Here is a 17540-nt window from a genome sequence, read left to right as displayed (position 1 = left end):
GGAAGAAAGAAAGAAAGAAAGAAAGAAAGAAAGAAAGAAAAGAACCATTATTAAAAACCAAGGCCCTGTGGAATGAGCCCTTTGGGCTCAAGACCAAAAGGACCTGGGTTCAAATCCCATCTCTGGGGCCTATTACCTGGTTAATTTTGGGCAGGTCATCTATCCTCCCTGGGCCTTAGCACCCTTACCTTTTGGGGGGCAGGGATTGTTTGTTTGTTTTTGTGTTGTTGAGGTTTTTTGTGGGGCAAGGAGGGTTAAGTGACTTGCCCATGGTCACACAGCTAGTAAGAGTCATGTGTCTGAAGCAAGAGTTGAATTCAGATCCTCCTGAATCCAGGGCTGGTGCTTTGTCTACTGTGCCACCTAGCTGCCCCCAGCACCTTTACCTTTTGAATAAGGAATTTGAACCAGATTGTAAGAGATGATGATGATGGTGGTGGTGGTGGTGGTGGTGGTGGTGGTGATTACTTATTTTTAGTCCTGTCTGACTCTTTGTGAACCCATTTAGGGTCTTCTTGGCAGAGATACCGAAGTGGTTTGCACATTTCCTTCTCCAGCTCATTTTACAGATAAAGAAACTGAGGCAGAGTTATATAACTTGACCTGGGTCACGCAGCTAGTAAGTGTCTGAGGCTGGATTTGAACTTGTGAAAATGAGTCTGCACCACCTGGCTGCCCACCCAGATGGCCTCTGAGGTCCTTCCTAATTTATGATCCTCTGAAACTGAGGCCCAGAAAAAGCTAAGTGATTTCCCCAAGCATGCACAAGAAGTAAGTCAAACAACCTATATTGAAATCCGGGTCCTTTCTCCCTCCAAATCCAATGTCCTTTCCACTTTCCCAAGCTGTCCCCACTTCACTCTAGTAAGTGGCCCACGATGGGAAATATGGCCAGCATCATTTTCTACAAGGCAGCTAGAGGACCCAGTGGATAAAGCACTGGACCTAGAGTCAGGAAGACAGATTCCAATCCTGCCTCAGACGCTGACTGTGACACCTTGGTCAGGTCACTTAACCTGTTTCCTCAACTATAAAATAAGGGATGATAATAACACCAAATTCCTATCCCACCCCAGTCTCAGCCCAAGGTTATTGTGAAGAACAAATGGGATAATAGTTGTAAACATAAGAGCGCTCTATAAATGCTAGTTACTAGGGAACTGCTCATTTCTACAATTATCCAAGGTGGAAGAAGGCAACTTTGGGAAAACTTAGCTTGGCAGCTTCACCTTTCAATTTCATTCTGGGTCGACTTCCCAGATAACTCCATCCCTAGGCAACTCCCCAGATCTCGGGAGATGAACCCCACAGGTCCTAGCTCTCAATCACCAGCTTTGTATCTTAGGAGGCCAGAAAGCAGGCCCTTTCCTGGGGAGGGTCCTGGCTCTGGACCACGGAGGACTGAGCGTGTGGGTCTGTCGTTGGGGGCCCTCCTGGTATCTCAGTGTCTGCGATTCGGATCGCCCTGTCTGCTAAGCTATTCACGAGCCTGGCAGCTGAAGGCCTCCGTTGTTCTACAAAGCAAACTGAACATTCTGTCCAAGGCTCTTGGCATTCCGTACATTTTCAAAATGGGAAGGAGGTGGGAAAAAAAGTGAACATTGCCCCCGTTCATTTGCCTAATTTGATAGCACTTAAATTGCTTTTAAAAAATCATTTGGAATGGAGTAAGCCCACAGTTTCTCTGATCACACAGACAAGAGAGACTTGGGGGGTGGTGGTCATGGGGTAGCGGGGAGAAATACTCTGCTTATGAACAGACCACAGCTCCTGGGATTTTTTCTCCCACTCTCATAAGCTAATAAACCATTGATTGTTCTTGTATTTATTTCTAAAATTTTCTTTTTCAATTAACAAGCATTTATTTTCTTCCTTCCCACCTCCTTCCCCCCAAAAAAAATTATAGAAAAAAAAAATCCCTTGTAATAAATATTCCAAGTCAAACAAAACAAGTCCCCACATTCTGGGCCTTACTGTAATGCCAACACCAGATTTAGGGGCACCCATTTCCAATGAAAGATGGCTAAATCCAAGGAAAAGTCATAAGAGGATCCAAGATTTAGATGCTGGAGCCAGGGTTCTCAACCTGGGATCTAGGAACTTGGGGTTTTAAGAGTGTGTGTGTGTGTGTGTGTGTGTGTGTGTGTGTGTGTGCGTGTGTGTGTGTGTGTGTGTGCGTGTGCGTGTGTGTGCGTGGGTGTGTGCGTGTGTGTGGGTGTGTTTTGATGACCATTTTTTCAATGTAATTGGTTTATTTTATGTATCTTCCATGTATTGTATTTTCTATGTATGTCTATGTATTTTCTTTTATGCATATAAAAACATGATGCTGAAAAGAGCTCCGTAGGCTTCACCACACTGTTAAAGGGATCCAACTCTCTCCAAAAAGATTAAGAGCTTGCCACCGAGTAGTTATTAAGGGGGGAAAAAACGCTCCCATTTTACAGATGGGGAAACTGAGGCCAGGAAGAGAAAGCCACTTGTCCAGTGTCACACAGGTGGTGAGCATTGGAGACAGGTTTGGACCCCTAGGTTTCTGACTCCAGAGTCACTGCTCTTGCTACTATGATACCAACTGCCTACTTGGGGGGTGATTTTCAGCCCCGCTGCTATCTTACCATCTGACTAGCGCGCTTAGAGCTCTTCTCAAACATCTCCTACACTGGGTGCAGGACAAAGACTTCTTTCTCCAATCCCATCTTCACACAGTTGCCAAAACAATCCCCTTTCCTCCTTCAAAACTCAGCTCAAATGCCTCTTATGCCGGAGGTCTTTCCCCTTAGTTATCGCTGCTCGCTTCCCCCTCCAATCACTATGCCTGTATTCCTCTTTTTGTGCATCCTATCTACTCTATTAGATTACAAGTTCCTTAAGAGCAGGGGCAGCTTCATTTTGGTCTTCTGCTTCTTGGTACCCAGTATTTGTTCAATGTTTATGGAATTTACATCTTTAAATGGCTTGACTAAAGCTTTGGTGGGAGGCTGGTATACCATAAAGGAAGCATAGGCCACATCTAATTCTTTCTGTCTCTTCAGTCCAATTGCTCTGCCTTCTCAGCTGTGCTAACAGCCCTTAGCTCCCAGACCAGGGACCATAGATTCCTAAGAACCTAGATTCCAAAGCTCAGAGGGGACCAAAGAATTCATTTAGTTCAGTTTCCCTTTCAGCTCTTTATCTAGAATCCAGTCATTCTAAATTGGGCACTTAGGTGCCAGAGTGGATAGAGCAGGGGCAGCTAGGTGGCGCAGTAGACAAAGCACCAGCCCCAGATTCAGGAGGACCTGAGTTCAAATCCGGCCTCAGACACTTGACACTTTACTGGCTGTGTGACCCTGGGCAAGTCACTTAACCCCCATTGCCCCACAAAAAAAAAAAAATTCAAAGTACAAGAAGCAGCTTCATTTTCAATTTCTCCTTCCCTACTGCTAGTTTACTCCCCCATTCCTTGGCAGGAATAGCGTCTCATGCTGGAATCTGCCAGATTCAGGAAGCATTTTACAATCAGAGAGGGGAGCCTATAACCCATTCTTTGTTTTGTTTTTTTTGTTTGTTTTTTTTGCAGGGCAATGAGGGTTAAGTGACTTGCCCAGGGTCATACAGCTAGTTAAGTGTCAGCTGTCTGAGGCGGATTTGAACTCAGGTCCTCCTGAATCCAGGGCCGGTGCTTTATCCACTGCGCCACCTAGCTGCCCCCTTTTTTTGTTTGTTTTTTGTTTGTTTGTTTGTTTTTTTAACCCATTCTTTGAATCAGGCTTGAACCAACTCAATTTATCCCCACTCCATTGTCTCTGATATTCGATGGGCAATTTCTTATTTTAAATTGTTTTAAATAAGCAAAATGGCTCTAGAATTGGAAGAGACCTCAGTGTCCCTCTAACCCAATCTTATGTTGCAAATGAGGAAACTGAGACCCACAGAGGTGAGGTGGTTTACCTGAGGTCACACAGGGAGTAAAACAGCAGCAGAGGGATTTGAGCCCAGATCCACAGATTCCAGAACCAGTGCTCATGCCTCGGTACCACTGGGTTTAAAGCTTCATTTAAAAGGGTGAGGGGGGGGGGTCAGCTAGGTGCCACAGTGGATAGAGCACTGGCCCTGGAGTCAGGAGGACCCGAGTTCAAATCTGGCCTCAGACACTTAACACTTATTAGCTGTGTGACCCTGGGCAAGTCATTTAACCTCAACTGCCTCACCAAAAAAAAGGGAGGGTGAGGGGCAACCACAAGGAAACTCCTGACGGATTTAGGGGATGCGATGCTAAAGCTGCCTTCTCCTTCCTCCTCATTGGAATCCCAGCAAGGCGTGGAGAATAGATGGAGGCAACTGGGCATGGGAATCTCTTGGGAAAGGTTCAGACATCTACTGGGAGGCCTTGGTTTTGAGGGGTGCCTGGGAAATAGAGTTTACACGAATAGGTGACCTCTAAGATGAAGCAGCAGGTTGGAGTAGAAAGTCCCTGGATTAGGAGTCATAGGGTCTGAATGCGAATCCTTGCTCTACCACTTACAACTGGTGTGACTTTTGGTGAATCACTGGACTTTTGTTGGAACTCTTTTCTCATCTGTAAAACAGATAAGACGATTTCCAAAGGTCCTTCTAGCTTTAAATTTTCTGATTTCGACAGTTAGCTGAGGCTTATTATGATTGTTCTTGTTCAGTCGTGTCCCACTCTTCATGACCCCATTTGGAGTTTTCTTAGCAAAGACACTGGAGTGGTTTGCCATTCCCTTGTCCAGCTCATTTTACAGATGAGGAAACTGAGGTGAACAGGGTAATTAAGTGACCCACCCAGAGTCACACAGCTAATAAGTGTCTGAGATTGGATTTGAATTCAGGTCTTCCTGACTCCAGGCCTGGTGCTCTATCCACTGGACCACCTAGCTGCCTATCTGGGGGTTGCCTTAGACTAAAAGAGAAGTTTAGGTCACTCTGGAATAAGCCAATGATACAGCATGTGATGGACAACACTCATGAGAATTCTACAGACTAAATGTCACACATATATTTGACGTACAGCGTTAAGTGCTCATATATACACACTAATCTCTAATACTGGTGCAGAAGAAAAGACTGAGTGCTCAGATTAATGTCAAAGGGTCATAGATTTCAAGCAAGAAGGGACCTAAGAAATCACGGAGGCTGCTTGTTAAGGATGTTGTGGGAGTTCAGGTCTCAGTTTGCTCAGATGGTCTTTGAGCCCATTCAGAACTGGAAGGGATCCCTGGGGGCCATGTAGGCTAATCCCACATGGCTAGGAAGCAGAGGATCCGGGATCGGACTTCAGGTTCTCATTCTTTTTTTTTTTTTTTTTTTGATGGGCAATGAGGGTTAAGTGACTTGCCCAGGGTCACATAGTAAGTGTCAAGTGTCTGAGGCTAGGTTTGAACTCAAGTCCTCCTGAATCCAGGGCCAGTGCTTTATCCACTGTATCACATAGCTGCCCCCCTAGGTTCTCATTCTTTCTGCCTTCCTTCCAACCCTCAGACTCTACAGTCTTGCTTCTATAGCATGTATTGACTTCCCAGACCAGGCTCACAGCCACCATCAAAGGCAGACATCATAAGATTTCTCTGCTCTGGGGAAAACCATATTTGTAGAACACTGGAAAACGCACTTACTCTGGACTCAGAGGACCTGGGTTCAGATCTTACCTCTGATACAACCCATGGTACCTTGGGCAAAAGTCAGTTGGTTCCTCAACAAGCAATTATTAAATGCCTACTATGTACCAGGTAGGGCATGAGTCTTCTGGGTTCACTTTGCTTGTGCATAAAATGAGGAGGTTGGACTAGATTGCCTCTGAGGTCCTTTCCAGCTCCAGATCCATGATACTATTTAAGCCATTTAAGCTCTGGGCCTCAGTTTCCTTATCTGTAAAATCTTGAGATGGACTCTGAGGTTCCTCCTAGCTCTATTAATTTTTTTTTAGTGAGGCAATTGGGGTTAAGTGACTTGCCCAGGGTCACACAGCTAGTAAGTGTCAAGTGTCTAAGGTCAGATTTGAACTCGGGTCCTCCTGACTCCAGGGCCGGTGCTTTAACCACTGTGCCACCTAGCTGCCCCTCCTCCTAGCTCTAAATCTATGACCCATGTTATTTCCCTCTCTGGGCCTCAGTTTCCCCATCTAGAAAACGCAGGGGTCAGACTAAATGGCCTCTGAGATTCCTTTCAACTCTAGACTCATTAGCTTTTTTCTGTGCCCTGGGTGAAGGGGTCTAATGGCAAAAGTTCCTAGGGTCTATTCTAACTAGCGTTCACTCAGCACCAACTGTAGAAAGTAAGTTAATTGCTGTCCAGCATGGATGGGGACATAACTTTAGGACTCCCTCTGTACTGACTACTTTGGAATTCAGAATTCAGAGCTCAAGTCATTTTTGACACTCCCATTAAATTATCTTGATGGATTGGTCTGAGGATTCCTTTTATGAAATTACCATCCCCATGAAATGTCACATCTTCATGCTCCCCAAACCCCTCTAAATCACTCTGATGATCACACCGTCCATACTCCATAAATCTCACGATGGCCTTTGGCCAAAGGCGATAAAATTTGACCTACTACAACTACCATGAAGGAGGCTGGCTTTTAAAGAGATGGCTACCGGCCTTGCCCATGTGTCTCTGGGCACACGATTCCTCGGGACTGCAAAATCATGGCGGCCAATAGGATCCCCAGCCATTCTTAGATGAACTGTGATAGATTGGTGCAACAGGGAATAAGCACTGGATCAGCATCCAGTCTTTAAGGGAAAGTGGGTTTCTGTTGCTAAACTGGGAGAGTTTCTGATACTGTGCTGGAGGTGGGTTCCCTCCTGCCTTTAATAAGCCAGGAGTACAGATGAGAGAGCCCTACCCAGCCAAGGCTATGACTCCCAGAATTCCAGCCTTGGGAGGAACCTTTGTCTATATAATTTGTAAAGATTTTCTATTTTCCTATCTGGGTAATGTTTCCCAACAATAGTAGGTAAGCTCCATGAGGGCAGGGGTGTTATTCTGTCTTTGTGTCTGTCCCTGAAACCTAGAAAAGTGCCTGGCATATAGCAGGTGCTTAATAATTGCTTTTATGAATGAGTAAAAAAGGGGCAGCTAGGTGGCACAGTGGATAGAGCACCAGCCCTGGAGTCAGGAGGACCTGAGTTCAAATCCGGCCTCAGACACTTGACACTTACTAGCTGTGTGACCCTGGGCAAGTCACTTAACCCCAATTGCCTCACCAAAAAAAAAAAAGAAAGAAAGAAAGAATGAGTGAAGGAATCAAATGAACAGGAATCCCCTCCATAACGAATCCAAGATTGATCCTTTATTTGAAGACCTCCAGAGAAGAGGCACCCACTACCCCCACTCCCCACCCTCCCAGGGCCACCTAGTCTACTTTTGGATGACTACAGTTAATCAGGAAGTTTTCACTTCTACCAAGTCCCAATCTCCACTGCTGTTTTAGCGTCATCCCTGGGAGCCATGCCAAATAAATCCATTCCCTATTCCAGTATAACAGCCCTTTAAATTCTTGAAGACACCATGCCCCTTTCATCTTCTCTTAACCTACATTTTTGTATTATGTAGATACCCAGTCAATTCCTTGGACTGAATAAATGGAAAAAAAGCATTTATTAAACACTAACTATATGCCCGGTATGGAACAAAGTGCTGGGGAAACAAATGCAAAAGCAGGACAGTCCCTGCCTTCATGAAGCTTACATTCTAAGCAGGGGAGCTGATAAGATGGCCAGAAGGGAGCGTTTTAGTTTGGGAAGTCACAGGGATGGTGTTACTTCCCTCTGTTCCCCTACACATATGCACATACACTCTTAGAAATAGTAGTATCAACAACAACTGCATCATTGCTAGGAGGTTTATGATTTGCAAAGTACTTTAGATGCATGATCTCATAATAGCCCTGGGAGATAAGGACTTTGAAAGCTCCAGGAATCATTGTCCACATTTTATGGCTAAGGAATTCAATCAGCAAGTGAAGACTGTGTCTTCCTATTTTATTTATTTATTTATTTAGGAGCTTTCCCCACCTTATATGTAAAAACAAATTGTAACATCGATTTTTAAAACTTTGTGTTCCAAATTCTCTTCCATCCTCCCTATCCCTGCCTTAAGAAATCAAGCAATTCAATACAACTTATACATGTGCAGTCACAAAAAACATAGCAAACAAAAAAATTTTAGAAAAAGGAATTAACAACAACAAAATATATTTCCATCTGTATTCAGATACCATCAGTTCTTTCTCTGTAGATGGATTGCATTTTCCATAAATCCTTCAGAGTTGTCTTGGATCATTGCGTTGCTGAAAATAACTAAGTCATTCACAGCAGATCATCTTACAATATTGCTGTTATTTTGTATACAGTGCATTTCACTTTGCATCAGCTCATGTCTTTCCAGGTTTTTCCGAGAGCATCCTGCTCATTTTTTTAATAGTAAACTACATTTATATAGTACTTTAAAGGGAGAATTCCTTACAGAACAACATGAGGTTGATTATTGCAACAGCAATAATAGCTAACATTTATACAGTACACCTTATAGCTGACAAAGAATTTTCTTCACCATCATCCAGCAAAGTACCATCATCCAGCAAAGTACCATCATCATCATCATCTTCCATTGCTCTTGCCTCTACTTCAAAATTTACAACTGTGTCTTCCAAGACAGGACCTACCTCTCCTTTGTATCCTTATGGCCAGCACTTAGCATAGATCCTGGCCCAACATGAGCTTAATCAATGTGTTTTCATTCATTCACTCACTCATTTATAGAGCGCAGGAGTTCTTCATCTTTGTGTGTATGAGATGGGCCCGTTGGCTGTCTCTGGCTTCTTTCAAGTCCCAGTTAAACCCTGATGTCATGGTCCTCTTCAAGAACAAAGGACAAGCAACAAGAGCAAACATCTACTAGAAGGAAGTCTTTCTGTTATCTCTTAATACAAAAGTCTTCCCTCTATTAATTGTCTCTAGTTTATCCTATTTATAGCTTGTTTGTGATTGTTTTCATGGTGTCTTCACTTGACTGGCAGCTCCTTCAGGGCTAGGACTGTCTTTTGTCTTTCTTTAGAGCCCTGGTACTTAGCATAGTGTCTGGCTAATGTTTAGTGTGTTTAGTTGTTTCAGACTCTCTGTGACCCCCTTTGGGATTTTCTTGGCAGAGATACTGGAGTGGTTTGCCATTGCCTTCTTCAGCTCATTTTACAGATGAGAAAACTGAGGCAAAACAGGGTTAAGTGAGTTGCTCAGGGTCACCCAGCTACTAAGTGTCTGAGGCTGGATTTGAACTCATGAAGACGAGTCTTCCTGACTTCAGGCCCCACACTCCATCACCCTGTGCCACCTAGCTGCTATCTGGCACACAAGAGGCATTTAATAAATACTCATTGGGGCAGCTAGATGGCACAGTGGATAAAGCACTAGCCTTGGATTCAGGAGGACCTGAGTTCAAATCCGGCCTCAGACACTTGACACTTACTAGCTGTGTGACCCTGGGCAAGTCACATAACCCTCATTGCCCTGCCCAAAAATTTAAAAATAAATAAATACTTATTGACTGACTTCTCAAGATAACATGAATAAAACAAAATACATAGGATTATAAAGCAAACCAGTTATATTGAAATGTAGTTATCAACTATATTTTTAAATTCATAGATACCAGATTTAAAAGTCCTGTTTGTTTCTTAAAATTAGTTTCATTCTTTATATCTGCATCCCTAGGGATACAGTAGGCAACTTATAAATGCTTGCCGACTGACTGATGGATTTTACCACCGGGTGGCAAATCCCTTTAAATATATTACCTCAATGCATCCTTGGAATAACTGAGAGATTAGTGAAAAGAAATGAAGGTGCTACGATTGGGAGTTGAATTCTAAATTGAATTTCAAGGGTTGAGCAGAGGGTTGGCACTGTTTTAAAATCAAGTTAGCCATCGGAACCCTGCAGCGAGTCTCCACTGGACACATTACTTGCCATCGTCCCTGGGTGTCCCTGGGTACCGTTAGCCTGCATTGTCAGTATAGCTCCGGAAGACAATGGGAGATTTCCATTGGCAGGCAGACCATGTCCTGTGTTAAAAAACCTAACCCAGGAGGAGAAGGAGAAGAATATGTTGGCCGGCACATCCCTGTCATCCAATCTGTTGTTTATTTCTGACAATTCCGTTTTCTCAAGGAAACAGGAAATGTGAGGGGAAAAAAATGAAAGGACTCTGGAGGGAGGGGGAGGGCAGTATGAAGTCTTGTTTTTCTAAACACGCCACAAGTATTTTTCCAAGGGTAACTAAGAATCAGATGGAGGAAAGGGAAGGGATAAAGGACAGGCCTGTGAAGTCAGATCTTTGAACCAGTCCTCAGACCCATGGGCAGCTATTGTATACGCCCCCCCCCATCCACCCCCCAACCCTCCCCATTCCACCCCTGCCAATCAATGACTCAGGATCATAGATCAAAAGCTAGGGGTCATCTAGTCTAATCTCCTCAACTGAAAAACATGATGCAAACAATGATTCCTTAATCAGTTCATCAACAAGCAATTATTAAATGCCTACTTTGTACCAAGCATGAGATATTGGGGATTCAAAGACAAAAATAGAAACAAACCCTCATTTTACAGATGAATGAATATATGAATGAGTGGATGAAAAATGGGCCAGTTAGCCAATTAATTATTTTCTCACAAGTTTTTATTAAGAGCCTACTATGTGCTAGGCATTGTGTTAACAATATGCCAGTTAATGGGAACACAATAGAAAAACAGGAGTCCCTGCTCTTGAGGGGATTACACTAACTGGGAGAAAAAATTCTACAGAGGCAGACAGAAAAGCCCCAAGTCCTAAGGGTGCAGCAGTGGGGCAGGTGGCAAGACCCAGGCATCTTTAGAGTGCATCGGAATGTCAAAGAGCAGTTCTTTGGGGTCTGGAGGGTGTGGAAACAGGGAAGAAGGTAAGTCCCGGAAGACTGTAGACTAGAATAGCAAAGGAACTAATAGGCTTTTCCCATTGCCCCCAGTTGTTAGCAAATTCTCTGCCTTGAATTTACTTTGTATTTACTCCTCAAAATACATGTTGTTATCTTAATAGCATGCAAGGATCCTTCTGGGTTTTGTTTCGTTGTTTCTAGTAAATGTTCCATAAATATTTGTTGGGGGGGGCGGCTAGGTGGCGCAGTGGATAAAGCACCGGCCCTGGATTCAGGAGTACCTGAGTTCAAATCCGGCCTCAGACACTTGACACTTACCAGCTGTGTGACCCTGGGCAAGTCACTTAACCCCCATTGCCCCGCGCAAAAAAAAAAAAAAATTGTTGGACTGAACTGGATCAAATCTAAGTATACCTAATAGTTATATAATGTTGTAAGACATGCAAAGTATTTTACATATAGTCTCTCATTTGATAAATGCCTGTTAATTATGAAATAACCTGACCCATGATCGCAGGCCCAGATGAAAGCCCTTCCCTCACCTGATCTCCTGGCACTTTTAGACATTATTATCTGAGTTTGTGTTACATTGGTCTATGTAGGTGTTTATTTTGAGGGCAAGAATCATGTCCTCTATACCTTTCTATCTCCCTTCTCTGGTAGTTTTGTTGTTATTTGTTCATTTTTAGTCACATCTAGCTCTTCATGACCCCATTTGGGATTTTTTGGTAGCGATCCTGGAGTGGTTTGCCATTTCCTTCAGCACATTTTACAGAGGAGGAAACCGAGACCAAAACAGGGTGAAGTGACTTGCCCAGGGTCACACAGATAGTAAGTATCTGAGGTCAGATTTGAACTCAGGGAGATGAGTCTTCCCGACTCCAGGCCTGGAGCTCCATCCACTGCACCATTCTGGCAGAGTATGAGCATTTGATAAGCTTTTGTGGAATGAATGAATGACCCAGCTTGAGGTCACAAAATCAGATTCTCAGAGATAACCTGGTCTAACCCGCTTTCTGTTGGGCTTACTACCATCCTTCTAATCACCCAAGTCTGGCGAATTCTACCCCCTTAAATCTTCTAGCCTATAGCTTCTCTCTCCATTCATACAGCCAGAACAAAGGTTCAGATCCCTCGTCACTTTTCACGTGGACTACTGCAATAGCCTTCTAATTGGTCTCCTGGCCTTCAGCCTCTTCCCACTTCAGTCCATCCCCCACACAATGGCCAAAGTGAGAAAGTACAACTAAGCATGTCACTCCCCATCTCAAGACATATCAGTGGCTATCTATTGCCTCTAAGATAGACTTTTATGTCACTTAAAGCCCTTGATCCTAGGCCCCAGCCTACCTTCTCAGGTATATTGGGTCTTTTTTTTTTTTTTTTTAGGAGGGGAGACAATTGGGGTTGTGACTTGCCCAGGGTCACACAGCTAGTAAGTGTCAAGCATGTGAGGCCAGATTTGAACTCAGGTCCTCCCGACTCCAGGGCCGGTGATCTATCCACTGTGCCACCTAGCTGCCCTGGATCACTTTTCTTAATGCATTCTATTCCCCATCCTAGGTGGCTTCCTTGCAGAGCCCTGTACCCCAAATTCTGCCTTTTACCTTCATACCTTGTCATGCTATGGAAGTACATTTGTTGTCAAAGGCTCAGTCTCTCCAATGACGTGGCCTCCTCACCTACCTCCAAGCTATTCCCTCTCAGGGTCTTAGCTATGACTCTCAAACCGGAATCCTCCAAGCTAGAATTCTTCCAGCACCAAAATGGGTCTGCTTACTGTTTTCATATGTAACCCAAGATATATGACTTGATCTTCTCAATCAGTCCCAAGAGGTTTCCCGTTGTGACATCATGTGTCTCTCATCCAATGGCCAAAGTTCTAGTACCCCCTTAAATTTATTAAGAATTTATTGGGGCAGCTAGGTGGCACAGTGGATAGAGCACTGGCCCTGGAGTCAGGAGTACCTGAGTTCAGATCCCGCCTTAGACACTTAACACACACTTACTAGCTGTGTGACCCTGGGCAAGTCACTTAACCCCAGTTGCCTCACTAAAAAAAAAAAAAAAAAAAAAAGAACTTATTCACATTTTGTTCATGCTGCTGATGGAGTGATTAATTGATAAGAATTTTACTGAAGTATAGAATAATGATGATAATCATTATAAATAGCTACCATTTATATATCACCTACAATGTACCAGGCTCTATACTAAGCACTTTTATAAATATTGCCCAAGATCACACAGCTAGGAAGTATCTGAGGCTGGATTCGAACTCAAGTCTTCCTGCCTCTAGTCCCAGAGCTCTGTGCACTATGGTACTACGGAGCTGCCTCGGTATATCTTCTGTAATTATGTTAATTAAGGTGGGAGTAGAATCCCTCTCCCTTACACTTACATTGTTCCTAGCCAGAAGAATATAAGTTCCTTAATGGCAGGAAGGGTATCATGTTTGTATTTATATATAAATACTGAGCACAGTGGGGCTGACACCATAGTGCACAGGGCACCCAGACTGGACTAAGGAAGACTCATCTTCATGAGTTCAAATCCAACCTCAGACACATAGTAGCTATGTGACCCTGAGCAAATCACTTCACCCTGTCTGCCTCAGTTTCTTCATCTGTCAAATGAGCTAGAGAAGGAAATGGCAAACCACTCCAGTATCTTTGCCAAGAAAACACCAAATGGAGTCAATGGAGAGTCAGACACAGCGGAAACAACACCATGAGTGACAAACGATGGGTGCTGATTAAATGCTTATTGAATGAATCAATCAATAAAAATATTCTTTCAAACATACCTAGTAATCATCCAGCCACTGCTTTGAAGTCTTCCTATCAAGATCCCAGCCCCTAAGGAAAGTTGCTGCTTCTAATAACACCCTCAAAATTTATTTCACATTGTTCTTGGTTCGTGGGTGCTCTTTGAATACATGACTCATCACGAGAGCCTCACCTAGTCTAAACTGATCTTGAGGCAAAGGGAAGGGGTCATCCCATCACCTCAAGATCCCAAGGGGTCCTTGTAACCCACGCTGTAAAATGAGGGTGGCAAGAGGGGGGAAACTATATTCTCCTCCCAGATGTCAGCACCCTGAGATTAAGATCATTTGCCCCATGCTGGTTATAGCTCTGACCATCAGGGTGGTCTTGCTTATTAAATAATTTTTTCCCTGCCCCATCCTAACAGGAAGGATCACGTCACTGAACTCAAAGGCAAGAGGGTATATGTTTGGCAACTGGGAGTTAGTAAGAGACTGGCTCCCAGCCTCCAGGATCCCCCAGGGAACTAAATAAAGCCATTGTTGGGAAGGGAAAAGAGAAACTAGCCCGAAAAAATGTTTTTCCTCTTGGTTGACCTGTCTGTGAGCTGGGAGTAGCTGGCATCTTCTATACCACTGTTTATGGAGAAACTCCTAAGAACAAGAACAATTGGAATTGAATCAGAAGGAAGGAGGAGCAAAGGGGATGAGATAGAAGCCCTGTGAAAAATAGGCTAGCTTCCCCTCCCCTCCCCAGCCCCATGGGAAGTTGTGTGATTAACTTACCAGGTGTGGTGATAACACAGCCACCTCTCTACTGGCCCCACCCATTTTCAGATAACAGCCCCCAGGTCCCCTGGACTCCCGAGGATGAAGGGGCATTTTAATTGGGCTTTCAAGGATGAGGAAGGGTTGAACAGGTAGAGAGATAAGGAGAAAGCATTTCAGACAGAGAACAGTGAAAGCAAAAACATGGCGGCAGCATAGCATTGGTCATGTCCTGGAGATCATCCAGAGAAGTGGCTGGATCAGTTGGCCTGTAAGGTCACTTCTAGTTCTAAGTCTGTGCTCCTATGGCCTTGGATGAGTCCCTTGACTTCCCTAGTCAAGTCTATTTTCTCATCTGTAAAATGGGATCTGAACTAAATGGCCTCTGAGTTCCTTTGAGATCCCATGAGATCTATGACCCCATGACCTACAGCTACCCCATTTCCAGACCAAAATTCCAACCTATTTTCCAGAACAATTCCCCCCTATTGTTACTACTTCATTATGGCAACCAACCAACTTTAACATTGGGGCTAGCCTTCAAAATACAAAATACCCCAGCTCTTGCCTCCCTCATTAGAACATAGGCTCTTGGATGCCAGGTACCATGTCTTAAGCTTCTTTTCTCTCTCCTCCTTTCTTCCCTAATGGCCTCCAATGCACATAGCACAGGGCTGAGCACAAAGTAAGAGTCCAGAATAGGGTCCTCAGATTAAACTATATTATTAGGGTTGGTTTATTTGTTTTAGGTTTGGGTTTTTGTGGGGCAATGAGGGTTAAGTGACTTGCCCAGGGTCACACAGCTAGTAAGTGTCAAGTGTCTGAGGCCAGATTTGAACTCGGGTCCTCCTGAATCCAGGGCCGGTGCTCTATCCGCTGTGCCACCTAGCTGCCCCCAGTCTTTTTCTTTCTGTAAACAAAAAGGAAAAAAGGATGTTTAGCAATGAGAGCAATCCCAAAACAAACTAGGATCCCCTTTTTGGTAGTGAGCCTTCCATTACTAGATGGACACATATAAATATAAATATGTGTATGTATGTATTCATGGATACATAGACACATAAAGCATTTGAATAAAGACACATTCACTTACTCTGTCCATCATGGTATAATTACTAAACTGCAGCCAAAAGTCAGTAAGTCCTGGAAGCTAGGTAGCACAGTAGGTAAAGCACGAGCCCTGGATTCAGGAGGACCCGAGTTCAAATCCGGCCTCAGACACTTGACACTTACTAGCTGTATGACCCTGGGCAAGTCACTTAACCCTCATTGCCTGACCAAAAAAAAAGAAAGGAAAAGAAAAGGTCATTAAGTCTTTACTATTTTGGCCTCTGCTTTTTATAGACCTCTGTATCAGACCAAGAGAGTTATAGAAGTAAAATGAATACAAGATCTTTACCCTTTAAGTGTTTGCGATTCAGGTTCAAAGATAAAACTCAGAAAACATGCAAACAGTTTAGATACAACAGAAACCTTAGTGAATCCGTGATTGAAGCAGAATAGTTATGCCTGCCACAAATGCAGACAACAACTCTTCCATGTTATTTCTGAACTTCGATTAGCGCCATGGCTAGGAGAGCCAGTAGAGGGGGTCACAGATGACTTTCGTGATGTTGCTCTAACCAGCCTAGGGTGGTAATATATGAATTAGAGGAAAGATGGTGTCTTTTGCTGGTGAATTACAAGGTTGGCCACCATCTTGTTGCCTTTGGATGACTTTGGCATCTCACAGAATGATATTCAGACTCGGGTAAACCTTTGAGGCTCAGGCAGGGTGTGGTTTCATTGTCTGTGTTCCCTGGAAAGTCTCCCTGAGGTGTCTCTGTCTTGTTGGGTTCTTCTTAGTATCCTGAATTCTGGGACTGCAGCCAGAGGAGCTGTGTGTTTAGTCTACATTTTCCTTTCCTCTGCTTTTTCCGTTCTGTGACTGGTCTTACAACTTATCCCAGTGGGAGGGGGCCAGCTTTCCAATCAGGTGAGTCTTTGAAAAGTCTCAGATGCATTTCGGATACAGTAATGACCAAGACTCCTTCATCATCACCATTCAACAGTCACGTTCAAGGATCTCCATTGTGACCTCCTGTTTGAATCCATGTTCCCCCATCATTCTACACAATGTTCCAGACGCCTTCTGCTTAGAATTTTGAAATCTCAGAGGTAACAATCTTTTACTCAGGTAGTCCAGCTGCTCATTTGCATTTTCACTAGAAAACTAGCCTAGCTCCTTTCCCCAACATATATGTCTAAATGTTTATATGTCCCCACTTAAACACAACTCGTTATCATGTCTTAACATACCCTGCATCTTGCTGTTGTTGGTTGTGGTTGTTGTTTAGTCGTTTCAGTCATATCCAATTCTCCATGGCCCCATTTGGGGTTTTCCTAGCAAAGATACTGGAGTTGTTTGCCATTTCCTTCTCCAGCTCATTTTACAGATGAAGAAATTGAGGCAAACAGGGTAACACAGCTAGCTAGTAAGTGTCTGCAGCCAGATTTGAACTTAGGAAGATGAGTCTTCCTGACTCCAGGCCTGCATCACCTAGCTGGCCCATCTTTCTACTACTCCAAAGTTGTTGTTAAAATAATAATAATTGTAATAATAATAGCAATAACAATATCATCAATCCCTTATCGTATTGTACCATATTTCATAGTCATATACCATCGTTGAGAAAATGTTGGGATTGAAGACCTAAGTTTTAGTAGCAGTGAGAAGTTTGGGATCATTGAAAGTACCATATCAATACAAATGAATGAACAGATACATAGATAGATAGACAGACAAAGTACCAGGTGATATACACCCATAAACCTCACTACTGAGGGTAGTTGAGGCTGGTGGCTTGCTTGAATTTAGGATTTCTGAGCTGCAGTAGGGCTAAAGTCCACAGTTAGTTGGGTAGCAATATGGTGAGCCTCCAGGAGTGGAAGACCACCAGACTGTGGAAGGAGGGATAAACTGGGTCAGAAAAAGCAGAGCAGGGGGCAGCTAGTTGGTGCAGTGGATAAAGCACCGGCCCTGGATTCAGGGGTACCCGAGTTCAAATCTGGCTTCAGACACTTGACACTAGCTGTGTGACCCTG

General features: G+C 43.8%; 1 protein-coding gene across 6 annotated transcripts in view; it reads left to right on the top strand.

Moving 5' to 3' along the window:
• The window catches only part of SYN3 (synapsin III), a 477977-nt gene that overhangs the window by 383822 nt on the left and 76615 nt on the right, over nt 1-17540 (top strand). The window lies entirely within an intron of this gene.

This window comes from Dromiciops gliroides, chromosome 5 (genome assembly GCF_019393635.1).
Source record: "Dromiciops gliroides isolate mDroGli1 chromosome 5, mDroGli1.pri, whole genome shotgun sequence".
In the NCBI taxonomy this organism is placed as follows: domain Eukaryota; kingdom Metazoa; phylum Chordata; class Mammalia; order Microbiotheria; family Microbiotheriidae; genus Dromiciops; species Dromiciops gliroides.
Note: the sequence above shows the minus strand (reverse complement) of the source record. Positions and strands in the feature narration are given on the sequence as shown.